Source organism: Dendrobates tinctorius, unplaced genomic scaffold, assembly GCF_039654945.1.
Source record: "Dendrobates tinctorius isolate UK_male_01 unplaced genomic scaffold, ASM3965494v1 ptg000251l, whole genome shotgun sequence".
Taxonomy (NCBI): domain Eukaryota; kingdom Metazoa; phylum Chordata; class Amphibia; order Anura; family Dendrobatidae; genus Dendrobates; species Dendrobates tinctorius.
Window position 1 is genome coordinate 11,496,259 of NW_027361918.1, and position 15,755 is coordinate 11,512,013.

The 15,755-nt window shown below is 40.7% G+C and overlaps 3 non-coding genes across 3 annotated transcripts; all 3 read left to right on the forward strand.

Moving 5' to 3' along the window:
• Window positions 1–3,817: 3,817 nt before the first annotated feature.
• On the forward strand, window positions 3,818–3,891 carry TRNAN-GUU (transfer RNA asparagine (anticodon GUU)). The gene has a single exon. It is a non-coding gene; the product is annotated as a tRNA-Asn (tRNA).
• A 6,014-nt stretch (window positions 3,892–9,905) lies between these two features.
• Window positions 9,906–9,979, forward strand: TRNAN-GUU (transfer RNA asparagine (anticodon GUU)). Its single transcript has one exon. It is a non-coding gene; the product is annotated as a tRNA-Asn (tRNA).
• Window positions 9,980–15,247: 5,268 nt separating this feature from the next.
• TRNAN-GUU (transfer RNA asparagine (anticodon GUU)) lies at window positions 15,248–15,321 on the forward strand. Its single transcript has one exon. It is a non-coding gene; the product is annotated as a tRNA-Asn (tRNA).
• Window positions 15,322–15,755: the final 434 nt, after the last annotated feature.

The following is a 15,755-nucleotide window of genomic DNA, read 5'->3' on the forward strand; positions in this document are numbered from 1 at the left end:
GGGGGAGTAGCTCAAGTGGTAGAGCGCTCGCTTAGCATGCGAGAGGTAGCGGGATCGATGCCCGCATTCTCCAATACAATCTTTGGATTCCTTTTTCAGTTGGCCGAGTGAATTGTTTATGCCACCTGCTCGTGGCACACACGTCCAAACCTTGAAGACTTTCAACAATGGCTAAATCAAGCCTTCGATAGCTCAGCTGGTAGAGCGGAGGACTGTAGATCTAAATTAGCAATCCTTAGGTCGCTGGTTCAATTCCGGCTCGAAGGAAGTTTTGTGTATTCTATCAGATGTTTTCAACCTTCTGGCAAATACCAGACAGCTATGCTCTTTCTGGACATGTAGACAGAAACACAACCGGAAAGTTTTTTCTCCAGTTTGCCTTGGGAATGAAAAAAAACTTACCTAGTTTGTAGAAAAAAGTTGTAATGCAGCACAATCCCAAGCGAAAAGATTGATCTTTTATGGTTTGGTTTGAATATAGAAAATGCTGAGAGGTCGCGAATCTCCTTCTGGTCCTTTGGCACGAGTTGTACTGGGATTTAGGATTTTGACTAGTGTTTTTGATCCGAGACACGTTTGCTGTTGACAGAAAAGTTCAGTTGATATGCAATGATGAAGTTTATAAAACACAACTATTTAGAAGAGGTTGGTTTCAATCCATTGACCGCTGGGTTTCACAATGTGAATTATGGCCTACAAATACAGTCGTGCAATTTTCTAGTAAACCATTTCTCTGTATATAGAGAACCAAACTGGGGGAATGAAAAAAAACTTACCTAGTTTGTAGAAAAAAGTTGTAATGCAGCACAATTTAGCAGAGGATGGTTTCGATCCATCGACCTCTGGGTTATGGGCCCAGCACGCTTCCGCTGCGCCACTCTGCTTGTGTTAACAGATGTACAGAGTAAAATTCTAATGACTGTTTGTGTTCATGTCGATGACATGTAAATTTTCAGCCATTACATATTTGTTGGCGACTAGAGTACTCCTGGGGTTCTGCAATTGTTTCTTTGTTTTTTTTTGCTTTCTTGTGTCATATTATTGTTGAAAATCATTAGAGGAAATGGTGTCTGACCATTGTTTAAGGTTCCGGTTAAAACTGGTGGGTGCGTCCGGCTGTTAGACGAAAGTTCGGCAGGCGTTTGTGTCTCTGTGGCGCAATCGGTTAGCGCGTTCGGCTGTTAATCGAAAGGTTGGTGGTTCGAGTCCACCCAGGGACGTTGGTTCCTTTTGCTTGGGTAGCATGCTACAGTTGAAGACGTTTTCACATTGGTGCTCAGCATCTCCATAAAGTAAAAGCACTGTTGCTGCCTAAGATTTGAATTCACAAGGCAAACTGGAGAAAAAACTTTCCGGTTGTGTTTCTGTCTACATGTCCAGAAAGAGCATAGCTGTCTGGTATTTGCCAGAAGGTTGAAAACATCTGATAGAATACACAAAACTTCCTTCGAGCCGGAATTGAACCAGCGACCTAAGGATTGCTAATTTAGATCTACAGTCCTCCGCTCTACCAGCTGAGCTATCGAAGGCTTGATTTAGCCATTGTTGAAAGTCTTCAAGGTTTGGACGTGTGTGCCACGAGCAGGTGGCATAAACAATTCACTCGGCCAACTGAAAAAGGAATCCAAAGATTGTATTGGAGAATGCGGGCATCGATCCCGCTACCTCTCGCATGCTAAGCGAGCGCTCTACCACTTGAGCTAATCCCCCATGCCCGACGAACGCCATTATCAGTTTCACGCCACACCATGTCACAGTTTACTTATAGTCAAATGTGCCATTGAGTGCTTTTTTTTTTTTTTTTTTTAAGTACAGATTCCTTTCTCCCATATTTGAAGAACATCTACGGAGTTCACAATGTGAATTATGGCCTACAAATACAGTCGGGCAATTTTCTAGCAAACCATTTCTATGTATGTAGAGAACCAGACTGGGGGAGTAAAAAAAACTTACCTAGTTTGTAGAAAAAAGTTGTAATGCAGCACAATCCCAAGCAAATAGATTGACCTTTTATGGTTTGGTTTGAATATAGAAAATGCTGAGAGGTCGCGAATCTCCTTCTGGTCCTTTGGCACGAGTTGTACTGGGATTTAGGATTTTGACTAGTGTTTTTGATCCGAGACACGTTTGCTGTTGACAGAAAAGTTCAGTTGATATGCAATGATGAAGTTTATAAATCACAACTATTTAGCAGAGGTTGGTTTCGATCCATCGACCGCTGGGTTTCACAATGTGAATTATGGCCTACAAATACAGTCGGGCAATTTTCTAGCAAACCATTTCTATGTATGTAGAGAACCAGACTGGGGGAGTAAAAAAAACTTACCTAGTTTGTAGAAAAAAGTTGTAATGCAGCACAATCCCAAGCAAAAAGATTGACCTTTTATGGTTTGGTTTGAATATAGAAAATGCTGAGAGGTCGCGAATCTCCTTCTGGTCCTTTGGCACGAGTTGTACTGGGATTTAGGATTTTGACTAGTGTTTTTGATCCGAGACACGTTTGCTGTTGACAGAAAAGTTCAGTTGATATGCAATGATGAAGTTTATAAATCACAACTATTTAGCAGAGGTTGGTTTCGATCCATCGACCGCTGGGTTTCACAATGTGAATTATGGCCTACAAATACAGTCGGGCAATTTTCTAGCAAACCATTTCTATGTATGTAGAGAACCAGACTGGGGGAGTAAAAAAAACTTACCTAGTTTGTAGAAAAAAGTTGTAATGCAGCACAATCCCAAGCAAAAAGATTGACCTTTTATGGTTTGGTTTGAATATAGAAAATGCTGAGAGGTCGCGAATCTCCTTCTGGTCCTTTGGCACGAGTTGTACTGGGATTTAGGATTTTGACTAGTGTTTTTGATCCGAGACACGTTTGCTGTTGACAGAAAAGTTCAGTTGATATGCAATGATGAAGTTGATAAAACACAACTATTTAGCAGAGGTTGGTTTCGATCCATCGACCGCTGGGTTTCACAATGTGAATTATGGCCTACAAATACAGTCGAGCAATTTTCTAGTAAACCATTTCTCTGTATATAGAGAACCAAACTGGGGGAATGAAAAAAAACTTACCTAGTTTGTAGAAAAAAGTTGTAATGCAGCACAATCCCAAGCGAAAAGATTGATCTTTTATGGTTTGGTTTGAATATAGAAAATGCTGAGAGGTCGCGAATCTCCTTCTGGTCCTTTGGCACGAGTTGTACTGGGATTTAGGATTTTGACTAGTGTTTTTGATCCGAGACACGTTTGCTGTTGACAGAAAAGTTCAGTTGATATGCAATGATGAAGTTTATAAAACACAACTATTTAGAAGAGGTTGGTTTCAATCCATTGACCGCTGGGTTTCACAATGTGAATTATGGCCTACAAATACAGTCGTGCAATTTTCTAGTAAACCATTTCTCTGTATATAGAGAACCAAACTGGGGGAATGAAAAAAAACTTACCTAGTTTGTAGAAAAAAGTTGTAATGCAGCACAATTTAGCAGAGGATGGTTTCGATCCATCGACCTCTGGGTTATGGGCCCAGCACGCTTCCGCTGCGCCACTCTGCTTGTGTTAACAGATGTACAGAGTAAAATTCTAATGACTGTTTGTGTTCATGTCGATGACATGTAAATTTTCAGCCATTACATATTTGTTGGCGACTAGAGTACTCCTGGGGTTCTGCAATTGTTTCTTTGTTTTTTTTTGCTTTCTTGTGTCATATTATTGTTGAAAATCATTAGAGGAAATGGTGTCTGACCATTGTTTAAGGTTCCGGTTAAAACTGGTGGGTGCGTCCGGCTGTTAGACGAAAGTTCGGCAGGCGTTTGTGTCTCTGTGGCGCAATCGGTTAGCGCGTTCGGCTGTTAACCGAAAGGTTGGTGGTTCGAGTCCACCCAGGGACGTTGGTTCCTTTTGCTTGGGTAGCATGCTACAGTTGAAGACGTTTTCACATTGGTGCTCAGCATCTCCATAAAGTAAAAGCACTGTTGCTGCCTAAGATTTGAATTCACAAGGCAAACTGGAGAAAAAACTTTCCGGTTGTGTTTCTGTCTACATGTCCAGAAAGAGCATAGCTGTCTGGTATTTGCCAGAAGGTTGAAAACATCTGATAGAATACACAAAACTTCCTTCGAGCCGGAATTGAACCAGCGACCTAAGGATTGCTAATTTAGATCTACAGTCCTCCGCTCTACCAGCTGAGCTATCGAAGGCTTGATTTAGCCATTGTTGAAAGTCTTCAAGGTTTGGACGTGTGTGCCACGAGCAGGTGGCATAAACAATTCACTCGGCCAACTGAAAAAGGAATCCAAAGATTGTAATGGAGAATGCGGGCATCGATCCCGCTACCTCTCGCATGCTAAGCGAGCGCTCTACCACTTGAGCTAATCCCCCATGCCCGACGAACGCCATTATCAGTTTCACGCCACACCATGTCACAGTTTACTTATAGTCAAATGTGCCATTGAGTGCTTTTTTTTTTTTTTTTTTTAAGTACAGATTCCTTTCTCCCATATTTGAAGAACATCTACGGAGTTCACAATGTGAATTATGGCCTACAAATACTGTCGGGCAATTTTCTAGCAAACCATTTCTATGTATGTAGAGAACCAGACTGGGGGAGTAAAAAAAACTTACCTAGTTTGTAGAAAAAAGTTGTAATGCAGCACAATCCCAAGCAAAAAGATTGACCTTTTATGGTTTGGTTTGAATATAGAAAATGCTGAGAGGTCGCGAATCTCCTTCTGGTCCTTTGGCACGAGTTGTACTGGGATTTAGGATTTTGACTAGTGTTTTTGATCCGAGACACGTTTGCTGTTGACAGAAAAGTTCAGTTGATATGCAATGATGAAGTTTATAAATCACAACTATTTAGCAGAGGTTGGTTTCGATCCATCGACCGCTGGGTTTCACAATGTGAATTATGGCCTACAAATACAGTCGGGCAATTTTCTAGCAAACCATTTCTATGTATGTAGAGAACCAGACTGGGGGAGTAAAAAAAACTTACCTAGTTTGTAGAAAAAAGTTGTAATGCAGCACAATCCCAAGCAAAAAGATTGACCTTTTATGGTTTGGTTTGAATATAGAAAATGCTGAGAGGTCGCGAATCTCCTTCTGGTCCTTTGGCACGAGTTGTACTGGGATTTAGGATTTTGACTAGTGTTTTTGATCCGAGACACGTTTGCTGTTGACAGAAAAGTTCAGTTGATATGCAATGATGAAGTTTATAAATCACAACTATTTAGCAGAGGTTGGTTTCGATCCATCGACCGCTGGGTTTCACAATGTGAATTATGGCCTACAAATACAGTCGGGCAATTTTCTAGCAAACCATTTCTATGTATGTAGAGAACCAGACTGGGGGAGTAAAAAAAACTTACCTAGTTTGTAGAAAAAAGTTGTAATGCAGCACAATCCCAAGCAAAAAGATTGACCTTTTATGGTTTGGTTTGAATATAGAAAATGCTGAGAGGTCGCGAATCTACTTCTGGTCCTTTGGCACGAGTTGTACTGGGATTTAGGATTTTGACTAGTGTTTTTGATCCGAGACACGTTTGCTGTTGACAGAAAAGTTCAGTTGATATGCAATGATGAAGTTTATAAAACACAACTATTTAGCAGAGGTTGGTTTCGATCCATCGACCGCTGGGTTTCACAATGTGAATTATGGCCTACAAATACAGTCGAGCAATTTTCTAGTAAACCATTTCTCTGTATATAGAGAACCAAACTGGGGGAATGAAAAAAAACTTACCTAGTTTGTAGAAAAAAGTTGTAATGCAGCACAATCCCAAGCGAAAAGATTGATCTTTTATGGTTTGGTTTGAATATAGAAAATGCTGAGAGGTCGCGAATCTCCTTCTGGTCCTTTGGCACGAGTTGTACTGGGATTTAGGATTTTGACTAGTGTTTTTGATCCGAGACACGTTTGCTGTTGACAGAAAAGTTCAGTTGATATGCAATGATGAAGTTTATAAAACACAACTATTTAGAAGAGGTTGGTTTCAATCCATTGACCGCTGGGTTTCACAATGTGAATTATGGCCTACAAATACAGTCGTGCAATTTTCTAGTAAACCATTTCTCTGTATATAGAGAACCAAACTGGGGGAATGAAAAAAAACTTACCTAGTTTGTAGAAAAAAGTTGTAATGCAGCACAATTTAGCAGAGGATGGTTTTGATCCATCGACCTCTGGGTTATGGGCCCAGCACGCTTCCGCTGCGCCACTCTGCTTGTGTTAACAGATGTACAGAGTAAAATTCTAATGACTGTTTGTGTTCATGTCGATGACATGTAAATTTTCAGCCATTACATATTTGTTGGCGACTAGAGTACTCCTGGGGTTCTGCAATTGTTTCTTTGTTTTTTTTTTGCTTTCTTGTGTCATATTATTGTTGAAAATCATTAGAGGAAATGGTGTCTGACCATTGTTTAAGGTTCCGGTTAAAACTGGTGGGTGCGTCCGGCTGTTAGACGAAAGTTCGGCAGGCGTTTGTGTCTCTGTGGCGCAATCGGTTAGCGCGTTCGGCTGTTAACCGAAAGGTTGGTGGTTTGAGTCCACCCAGGGACGTTGGTTCCTTTTGCTTGGGTAGCATGCTACAGTTGAAGACGTTTTCACATTGGTGCTCAGCATCTCCATAAAGTAAAAGCACTGTTGCTGCCTAAGATTTGAATTCACAAGGCAAACTGGAGAAAAAACTTTCCGGTTGTGTTTCTGTCTACATGTCCAGAAAGAGCATAGCTGTCTGGTATTTGCCAGAAGGTTGAAAACATCTGATAGAATACACAAAACTTCCTTCGAGCCGGAATTGAACCAGCGACCTAAGGATTGCTAATTTAGATCTACAGTCCTCCGCTCTACCAGCTGAGCTATCGAAGGCTTGATTTAGCCATTGTTGAAAGTCTTCAAGGTTTGGACGTGTGTGCCACGAGCAGGTGGCATAAACAATTCACTCGGCCAACTGAAAAAGGAATCCAAAGATTGTATTGGAGAATGCGGGCATCGATCCCGCTACCTCTCGCATGCTAAGCGAGCGCTCTACCACTTGAGCTAATCCCCCATGCCCGACGAATGCCATTATCAGTTTCACGCCACACCATGTCACAGTTTACTTATAGTCAAATGTGCCATTGAGTGCTTTTTTTTTTTTTTTTTTAAGTACAGATTCCTTTCTCCCATATTTGAAGAACATCTACGGAGTTCACAATGTGAATTATGGCCTACAAATACAGTCGGGCAATTTTCTAGCAAACCATTTCTATGTATGTAGAGAACCAGACTGGGGGAGTAAAAAAAACTTACCTAGTTTGTAGAAAAAAGTTGTAATGCAGCACAATCCCAAGCAAAAAGATTGACCTTTTATGGTTTGGTTTGAATATAGAAAATGCTGAGAGGTCGCGAATCTCCTTCTGGTCCTTTGGCACGAGTTGTACTGGGATTTAGGATTTTGACTAGTGTTTTTGATCCGAGACACGTTTGCTGTTGACAGAAAAGTTCAGTTGATATGCAATGATGAAGTTTATAAATCACAACTATTTAGCAGAGGTTGGTTTCGATCCATCGACCGCTGGGTTTCACAATGTGAATTATGGCCTACAAATACAGTCGGGCAATTTTCTAGCAAACCATTTCTATGTATGTAGAGAACCAGACTGGGGGAGTAAAAAAAACTTACCTAGTTTGTAGAAAAAAGTTGTAATGCAGCACAATCCCAAGCAAAAAGATTGACCTTTTATGGTTTGGTTTGAATATAGAAAATGCTGAGAGGTCGCGAATCTCCTTCTGGTCCTTTGGCACGAGTTGTACTGGGATTTAGGATTTTGACTAGTGTTTTTGATCCGAGACACGTTTGCTGTTGACAGAAAAGTTCAGTTGATATGCAATGATGAAGTTTATAAATCACAACTATTTAGCAGAGGTTGGTTTCGATCCATCGACCGCTGGGTTTCACAATGTGAATTATGGCCTACAAATACAGTCGGGCAATTTTCTAGCAAACCATTTCTATGTATGTAGAGAACCAGACTGGGGGAGTAAAAAAAACTTACCTAGTTTGTAGAAAAAAGTTGTAATGCAGCACAATCCCAAGCAAAAAGATTGACCTTTTATGGTTTGGTTTGAATATAGAAAATGCTGAGAGGTCGCGAATCTCCTTCTGGTCCTTTGGCACGAGTTGTACTGGGATTTAGGATTTTGACTAGTGTTTTTGATCCGAGACACGTTTGCTGTTGACAGAAAAGTTCAGTTGATATGCAATGATGAAGTTTATAAATCACAACTATTTAGCAGAGGTTGGTTTCGATCCATCGACCGCTGGGTTTCACAATGTGAATTATGGCCTACAAATACAGTCGGGCAATTTTCTAGCAAACCATTTCTATGTATGTAGAGAACCAGACTGGGGGAGTAAAAAAAACTTACCTAGTTTGTAGAAAAAAGTTGTAATGCAGCACAATCCCAAGCAAAAAGATTGACCTTTTATGGTTTGGTTTGAATATAGAAAATGCTGAGAGGTCGCGAATCTCCTTCTGGTCCTTTGGCACGAGTTGTACTGGGATTTAGGATTTTGACTAGTGTTTTTGATCCGAGACACGTTTGCTGTTGACAGAAAAGTTCAGTTGATATGCAATGATGAAGTTTATAAATCACAACTATTTAGCAGAGGTTGGTTTCGATCCATCGACCGCTGGGTTTCACAATGTGAATTATGGCCTACAAATACAGTCGGGCAATTTTCTAGCAAACCATTTCTATGTATGTAGAGAACCAGACTGGGGGAGTAAAAAAAACTTACCTAGTTTGTAGAAAAAAGTTGTAATGCAGCACAATCCCAAGCAAAAAGATTGACCTTTTATGGTTTGGTTTGAATATAGAAAATGCTGAGAGGTCGCGAATCTCCTTCTGGTCCTTTGGCACGAGTTGTACTGGGATTTAGGATTTTGACTAGTGTTTTTGATCCGAGACACGTTTGCTGTTGACAGAAAAGTTCAGTTGATATGCAATGATGAAGTTTATAAAACACAACTATTTAGCAGAGGTTGGTTTCGATCCATCGACCGCTGGGTTTCACAATGTGAATTATGGCCTACAAATACAGTCGAGCAATTTTCTAGTAAACCATTTCTCTGTATATAGAGAACCAAACTGGGGGAATGAAAAAAAACTTACCTAGTTTGTAGAAAAAAGTTGTAATGCAGCACAATCCCAAGCGAAAAGATTGATCTTTTATGGTTTGGTTTGAATATAGAAAATGCTGAGAGGTCGCGAATCTCCTTCTGGTCCTTTGGCACGAGTTGTACTGGGATTTAGGATTTTGACTAGTGTTTTTGATCCGAGACACGTTTGCTGTTGACAGAAAAGTTCAGTTGATATGCAATGATGAAGTTTATAAAACACAACTATTTAGAAGAGGTTGGTTTCAATCCATTGACCGCTGGGTTTCACAATGTGAATTATGGCCTACAAATACAGTCGTGCAATTTTCTAGTAAACCATTTCTCTGTATATAGAGAACCAAACTGGGGGAATGAAAAAAAACTTACCTAGTTTGTAGAAAAAAGTTGTAATGCAGCACAATTTAGCAGAGGATGGTTTCGATCCATCGACCTCTGGGTTATGGGCCCAGCACGCTTCCGCTGCGCCACTCTGCTTGTGTTAACAGATTTACAGAGTAAAATTCTAATGACTGTTTGTGTTCATGTCGATGACATGTAAATTTTCAGCCATTACATATTTGTTGGCGACTAGAGTACTCCTGGGGTTCTGCAATTGTTTCTTTGTTTTTTTTTGCTTTCTTGTGTCATATTATTGTTGAAAATCATTAGAGGAAATGGTGTCTGACCATTGTTTAAGGTTCCGGTTAAAACTGGTGGGTGCGTCCGGCTGTTAGACGAAAGTTCGGCAGGCGTTTGTGTCTCTGTGGCGCAATCGGTTAGCGCGTTCGGCTGTTAACCGAAAGGTTGGTGGTTCGAGTCCACCCAGGGACGTTGGTTCCTTTTGCTTGGGTAGCATGCTACAGTTGAAGACGTTTTCACATTGGTGCTCAGCATCTCCATAAAGTAAAAGCACTGTTGCTGCCTAAGATTTGAATTCACAAGGCAAACTGGAGAAAAAACTTTCCGGTTGTGTTTTTGTCTACATGTCCAGAAAGAGCATAGCTGTCTGGTATTTGCCAGAAGGTTGAAAACATCTGATAGAATACACAAAACTTCCTTCGAGCCGGAATTGAACCAGCGACCTAAGGATTGCTAATTTAGATCTACAGTCCTCCGCTCTACCAGCTGAGCTATCGAAGGCTTGATTTAGCCATTGTTGAAAGTCTTCAAGGTTTGGACGTGTGTGCCACGAGCAGGTGGCATAAACAATTCACTCGGCCAACTGAAAAAGGAATCCAAAGATTGTATTGGAGAATGCGGGCATCGATCCCGCTACCTCTCGCATGCTAAGCGAGCGCTCTACCACTTGAGCTAATCCCCCATGCCCGACGAACGCCATTATCAGTTTCACGCCACACCATGTCACAGTTTACTTATAGTCAAATGTGCCATTGAGTGCTTTTTTTTTTTTTTTTTTTAAGTACAGATTCCTTTCTCCCATATTTGAAGAACATCTACGGAGTTCACAATGTGAATTATGGCCTACAAATACAGTCGGGCAATTTTCTAGCAAACCATTTCTATGTATGTAGAGAACCAGACTGGGGGAGTAAAAAAAACTTACCTAGTTTGTAGAAAAAAGTTGTAATGCAGCACAATCCCAAGCAAAAAGATTGACCTTTTATGGTTTGGTTTGAATATAGAAAATGCTGAGAGGTCGCGAATCTCCTTCTGGTCCTTTGGCACGAGTTGTACTGGGATTTAGGATTTTGACTAGTGTTTTTGATCCGAGACACGTTTGCTGTTGACAGAAAAGTTCAGTTGATATGCAATGATGAAGTTTATAAATCACAACTATTTAGCAGAGGTTGGTTTCGATCCATCGACCGCTGGGTTTCACAATGTGAATTATGGCCTACAAATACAGTCGGGCAATTTTCTAGCAAACCATTTCTATGTATGTAGAGAACCAGACTGGGGGAGTAAAAAAAACTTACCTAGTTTGTAGAAAAAAGTTGTAATGCAGCACAATCCCAAGCAAAAAGATTGACCTTTTATGGTTTGGTTTGAATATAGAAAATGCTGAGAGGTCGCGAATCTCCTTCTGGTCCTTTGGCACGAGTTGTACTGGGATTTAGGATTTTGACTAGTGTTTTTGATCCGAGACACGTTTGCTGTTGACAGAAAAGTTCAGTTGATATGCAATGATGAAGTTTATAAATCACAACTATTTAGCAGAGGTTGGTTTCGATCCATCGACCGCTGGGTTTCACAATGTGAATTATGGCCTACAAATACAGTCGGGCAATTTTCTAGCAAACCATTTCTATGTATGTAGAGAACCAGACTGGGGGAGTAAAAAAAACTTACCTAGTTTGTAGAAAAAAGTTGTAATGCAGCACAATCCCAAGCAAAAAGATTGACCTTTTATGGTTTGGTTTGAATATAGAAAATGCTGAGAGGTCGCGAATCTCCTTCTGGTCCTTTGGCACGAGTTGTACTGGGATTTAGGATTTTGACTAGTGTTTTTGATCCGAGACACGTTTGCTGTTGACAGAAAAGTTCAGTTGATATGCAATGATGAAGTTTATAAAACACAACTATTTAGCAGAGGTTGGTTTCGATCCATCGACCGCTGGGTTTCACAATGTGAATTATGGCCTACAAATACAGTCGAGCAATTTTCTAGTAAACCATTTCTCTGTATATAGAGAACCAAACTGGGGGAATGAAAAAAAACTTACCTAGTTTGTAGAAAAAAGTTGTAATGCAGCACAATCCCAAGCGAAAAGATTGATCTTTTATGGTTTGGTTTGAATATAGAAAATGCTGAGAGGTCGCGAATCTCCTTCTGGTCCTTTGGCACGAGTTGTACTGGGATTTAGGATTTTGACTAGTGTTTTTGATCCGAGACACGTTTGCTGTTGACAGAAAAGTTCAGTTGATATGCAATGATGAAGTTTATAAAACACAACTATTTAGAAGAGGTTGGTTTCAATCCATTGACCGCTGGGTTTCACAATGTGAATTATGGCCTACAAATACAGTCGTGCAATTTTCTAGTAAACCATTTCTCTGTATATAGAGAACCAAACTGGGGGAATGAAAAAAAACTTACCTAGTTTGTAGAAAAAAGTTGTAATGCAGCACAATTTAGCAGAGGATGGTTTTGATCCATCGCCCTCTGGGTTATGGGCCCAGCACGCTTCCGCTGCGCCACTCTGCTTGTGTTAACAGATGTACAGAGTAAAATTCTAATGACTGTTTGTGTTCATGTCGATGACATGTAAATTTTCAGCCATTACATATTTGTTGGCGACTAGAGTACTCCTGGGGTTCTGCAATTGTTTCTTTGTTTTTTTTTGCTTTCTTGTGTCATATTATTGTTGAAAATCATTAGAGGAAATGGTGTCTGACCATTGTTTAAGGTTCCGGTTAAAACTGGTGGGTGCGTCCGGCTGTTAGACGAAAGTTCGGCAGGCGTTTGTGTCTCTGTGGCGCAATCGGTTAGCGCGTTCGGCTGTTAACCGAAAGGTTGGTGGTTTGAGTCCACCCAGGGACGTTGGTTCCTTTTGCTTGGGTAGCATGCTACAGTTGAAGACGTTTTCACATTGGTGCTCAGCATCTCCATAAAGTAAAAGCACTGTTGCTGCCTAAGATTTGAATTCACAAGGCAAACTGGAGAAAAAACTTTCCGGTTGTGTTTCTGTCTACATGTCCAGAAAGAGCATAGCTGTCTGGTATTTGCCAGAAGGTTGAAAACATCTGATAGAATACACAAAACTTCCTTCGAGCCGGAATTGAACCAGCGACCTAAGGATTGCTAATTTAGATCTACAGTCCTCCGCTCTACCAGCTGAGCTATCGAAGGCTTGATTTAGCCATTGTTGAAAGTCTTCAAGGTTTGGACGTGTGTGCCACGAGCAGGTGGCATAAACAATTCACTCGGCCAACTGAAAAAGGAATCCAAAGATTGTATTGGAGAATGCGGGCATCGATCCCGCTACCTCTCGCATGCTAAGCGAGCGCTCTACCACTTGAGCTAATCCCCCATGCCCGACGAACGCCATTATCAGTTTCACGCCACACCATGTCACAGTTTACTTATAGTCAAATGTGCCATTGAGTGCTTTTTTTTTTTTTTTTTTTAAGTACAGATTCCTTTCTCCCATATTTGAAGAACATCTACGGAGTTCACAATGTGAATTATGGCCTACGAATACAGTCGGGCAATTTTCTAGCAAACCATTTCTATGTATGTAGAGAACCAGACTGGGGGAGTAAAAAAAACTTACCTAGTTTGTAGAAAAAAGTTGTAATGCAGCACAATCCCAAGCAAAAAGATTGACCTTTTATGGTTTGGTTTGAATATAGAAAATGCTGAGAGGTCGCGAATCTCCTTCTGGTCCTTTGGCACGAGTTGTACTGGGATTTAGGATTTTGACTAGTGTTTTTGATCCGAGACACGTTTGCTGTTGACAGAAAAGTTCAGTTGATATGCAATGATGAAGTTTATAAATCACAACTATTTAGCAGAGGTTGGTTTCGATCCATCGACCGCTGGGTTTCACAATGTGAATTATGGCCTACAAATACAGTCGGGCAATTTTCTAGCAAACCATTTCTATGTATGTAGAGAACCAGACTGGGGGAGTAAAAAAAACTTACCTAGTTTGTAGAAAAAAGTTGTAATGCAGCACAATCCCAAGCAAAAAGATTGACCTTTTATGGTTTGGTTTGAATATAGAAAATGCTGAGAGGTCGCGAATCTCCTTCTGGTCCTTTGGCACGAGTTGTACTGGGATTTAGGATTTTGACTAGTGTTTTTGATCCGAGACACGTTTGCTGTTGACAGAAAAGTTCAGTTGATATGCAATGATGAAGTTTATAAATCACAACTATTTAGCAGAGGTTGGTTTCGATCCATCGACCGCTGGGTTTCACAATGTGAATTATGGCCTACAAATACAGTCGGGCAATTTTCTAGCAAACCATTTCTATGTATGTAGAGAACCAGACTGGGGGAGTAAAAAAAACTTACCTAGTTTGTAGAAAAAAGTTGTAATGCAGCACAATCCCAAGCAAAAAGATTGACCTTTTATGGTTTGGTTTGAATATAGAAAATGCTGAGAGGTCGCGAATCTCCTTCTGGTCCTTTGGCACGAGTTGTACTGGGATTTAGGATTTTGACTAGTGTTTTTGATCCGAGACACGTTTGCTGTTGACAGAAAAGTTCAGTTGATATGCAATGATGAAGTTTATAAAACACAACTATTTAGCAGAGGTTGGTTTCGATCCATCGACCGCTGGGTTTCACAATGTGAATTATGGCCTACAAATACAGTCGAGCAATTTTCTAGTAAACCATTTCTCTGTATATAGAGAACCAAACTGGGGGAATGAAAAAAAACTTACCTAGTTTGTAGAAAAAAGTTGTAATGCAGCACAATCCCAAGCGAAAAGATTGATCTTTTATGGTTTGGTTTGAATATAGAAAATGCTGAGAGGTCGCGAATCTCCTTCTGGTCCTTTGGCACGAGTTGTACTGGGATTTAGGATTTTGACTAGTGTTTTTGATCCGAGACACGTTTGCTGTTGACAGAAAAGTTCAGTTGATATGCAATGATGAAGTTTATAAAACACAACTATTTAGAAGAGGTTGGTTTCAATCCATTGACCGCTGGGTTTCACAATGTGAATTATGGCCTACAAATACAGTCGTGCAATTTTCTAGTAAACCATTTCTCTGTATATAGAGAACCAAACTGGGGGAATGAAAAAAAACTTACCTAGTTTGTAGAAAAAAGTTGTAATGCAGCACAATTTAGCAGAGGATGGTTTCGATCCATCGACCTCTGGGTTATGGGCCCAGAACGCTTCCGCTGCGCCACTTTGCTTGTGTTAACAGATTTACAGAGTAAAATTCTAATGACTGTTTGTGTTCATGTCGATGACATGTAAATTTTCAGCCATTACATATTTGTTGGCGACTAGAGTACTCCTGGGGTTCTGCAATTGTTTCTTTGTTTTTTTTTGCTTTCTTGTGTCATATTATTGTTGAAAATCATTAGAGGAAATGGTGTCTGACCATTGTTTAAGGTTCCGGTTAAAACTGGTGGGTGCGTCCGGCTGTTAGACGAAAGTTCGGCAGGCGTTTGTGTCTCTGTGGCGCAATCGGTTAGCGCGTTCGGCTGTTAACCGAAAGGTTGGTGGTTCGAGTCCACCCAGGGACGTTGGTTCCTTTTGCTTGGGTAGCATGCTACAGTTGAAGACGTTTTCACATTGGTGCTCAGCATCTCCATAAAGTAAAAGCACTGTTGCTGCCTAAGATTTGAATTCACAAGGCAAACTGGAGAAAAAACTTTCCGGTTGTGTTTCTGTCTACATGTCCAGAAAGAGCATAGCTGTCTGGTATTTGCCAGAAGGTTGAAAACATCTGATAGAATACACAAAACTTCCTTCGAGCCGGAATTGAACCAGCGACCTAAGGATTGCTAATTTAGATCTACAGTCCTCCGCTCTACCAGCTGAGCTATCGAAGGCTTGATTTAGCCATTGTTGAAAGTCTTCAAGGTTTGGACGTGTGTGCCACGAGCAGGTGGCATAAACAATTCACTCGGCCAACTGAAAAAGGAATCCAAAGATTGTATTGGAGAATGCGGGCATC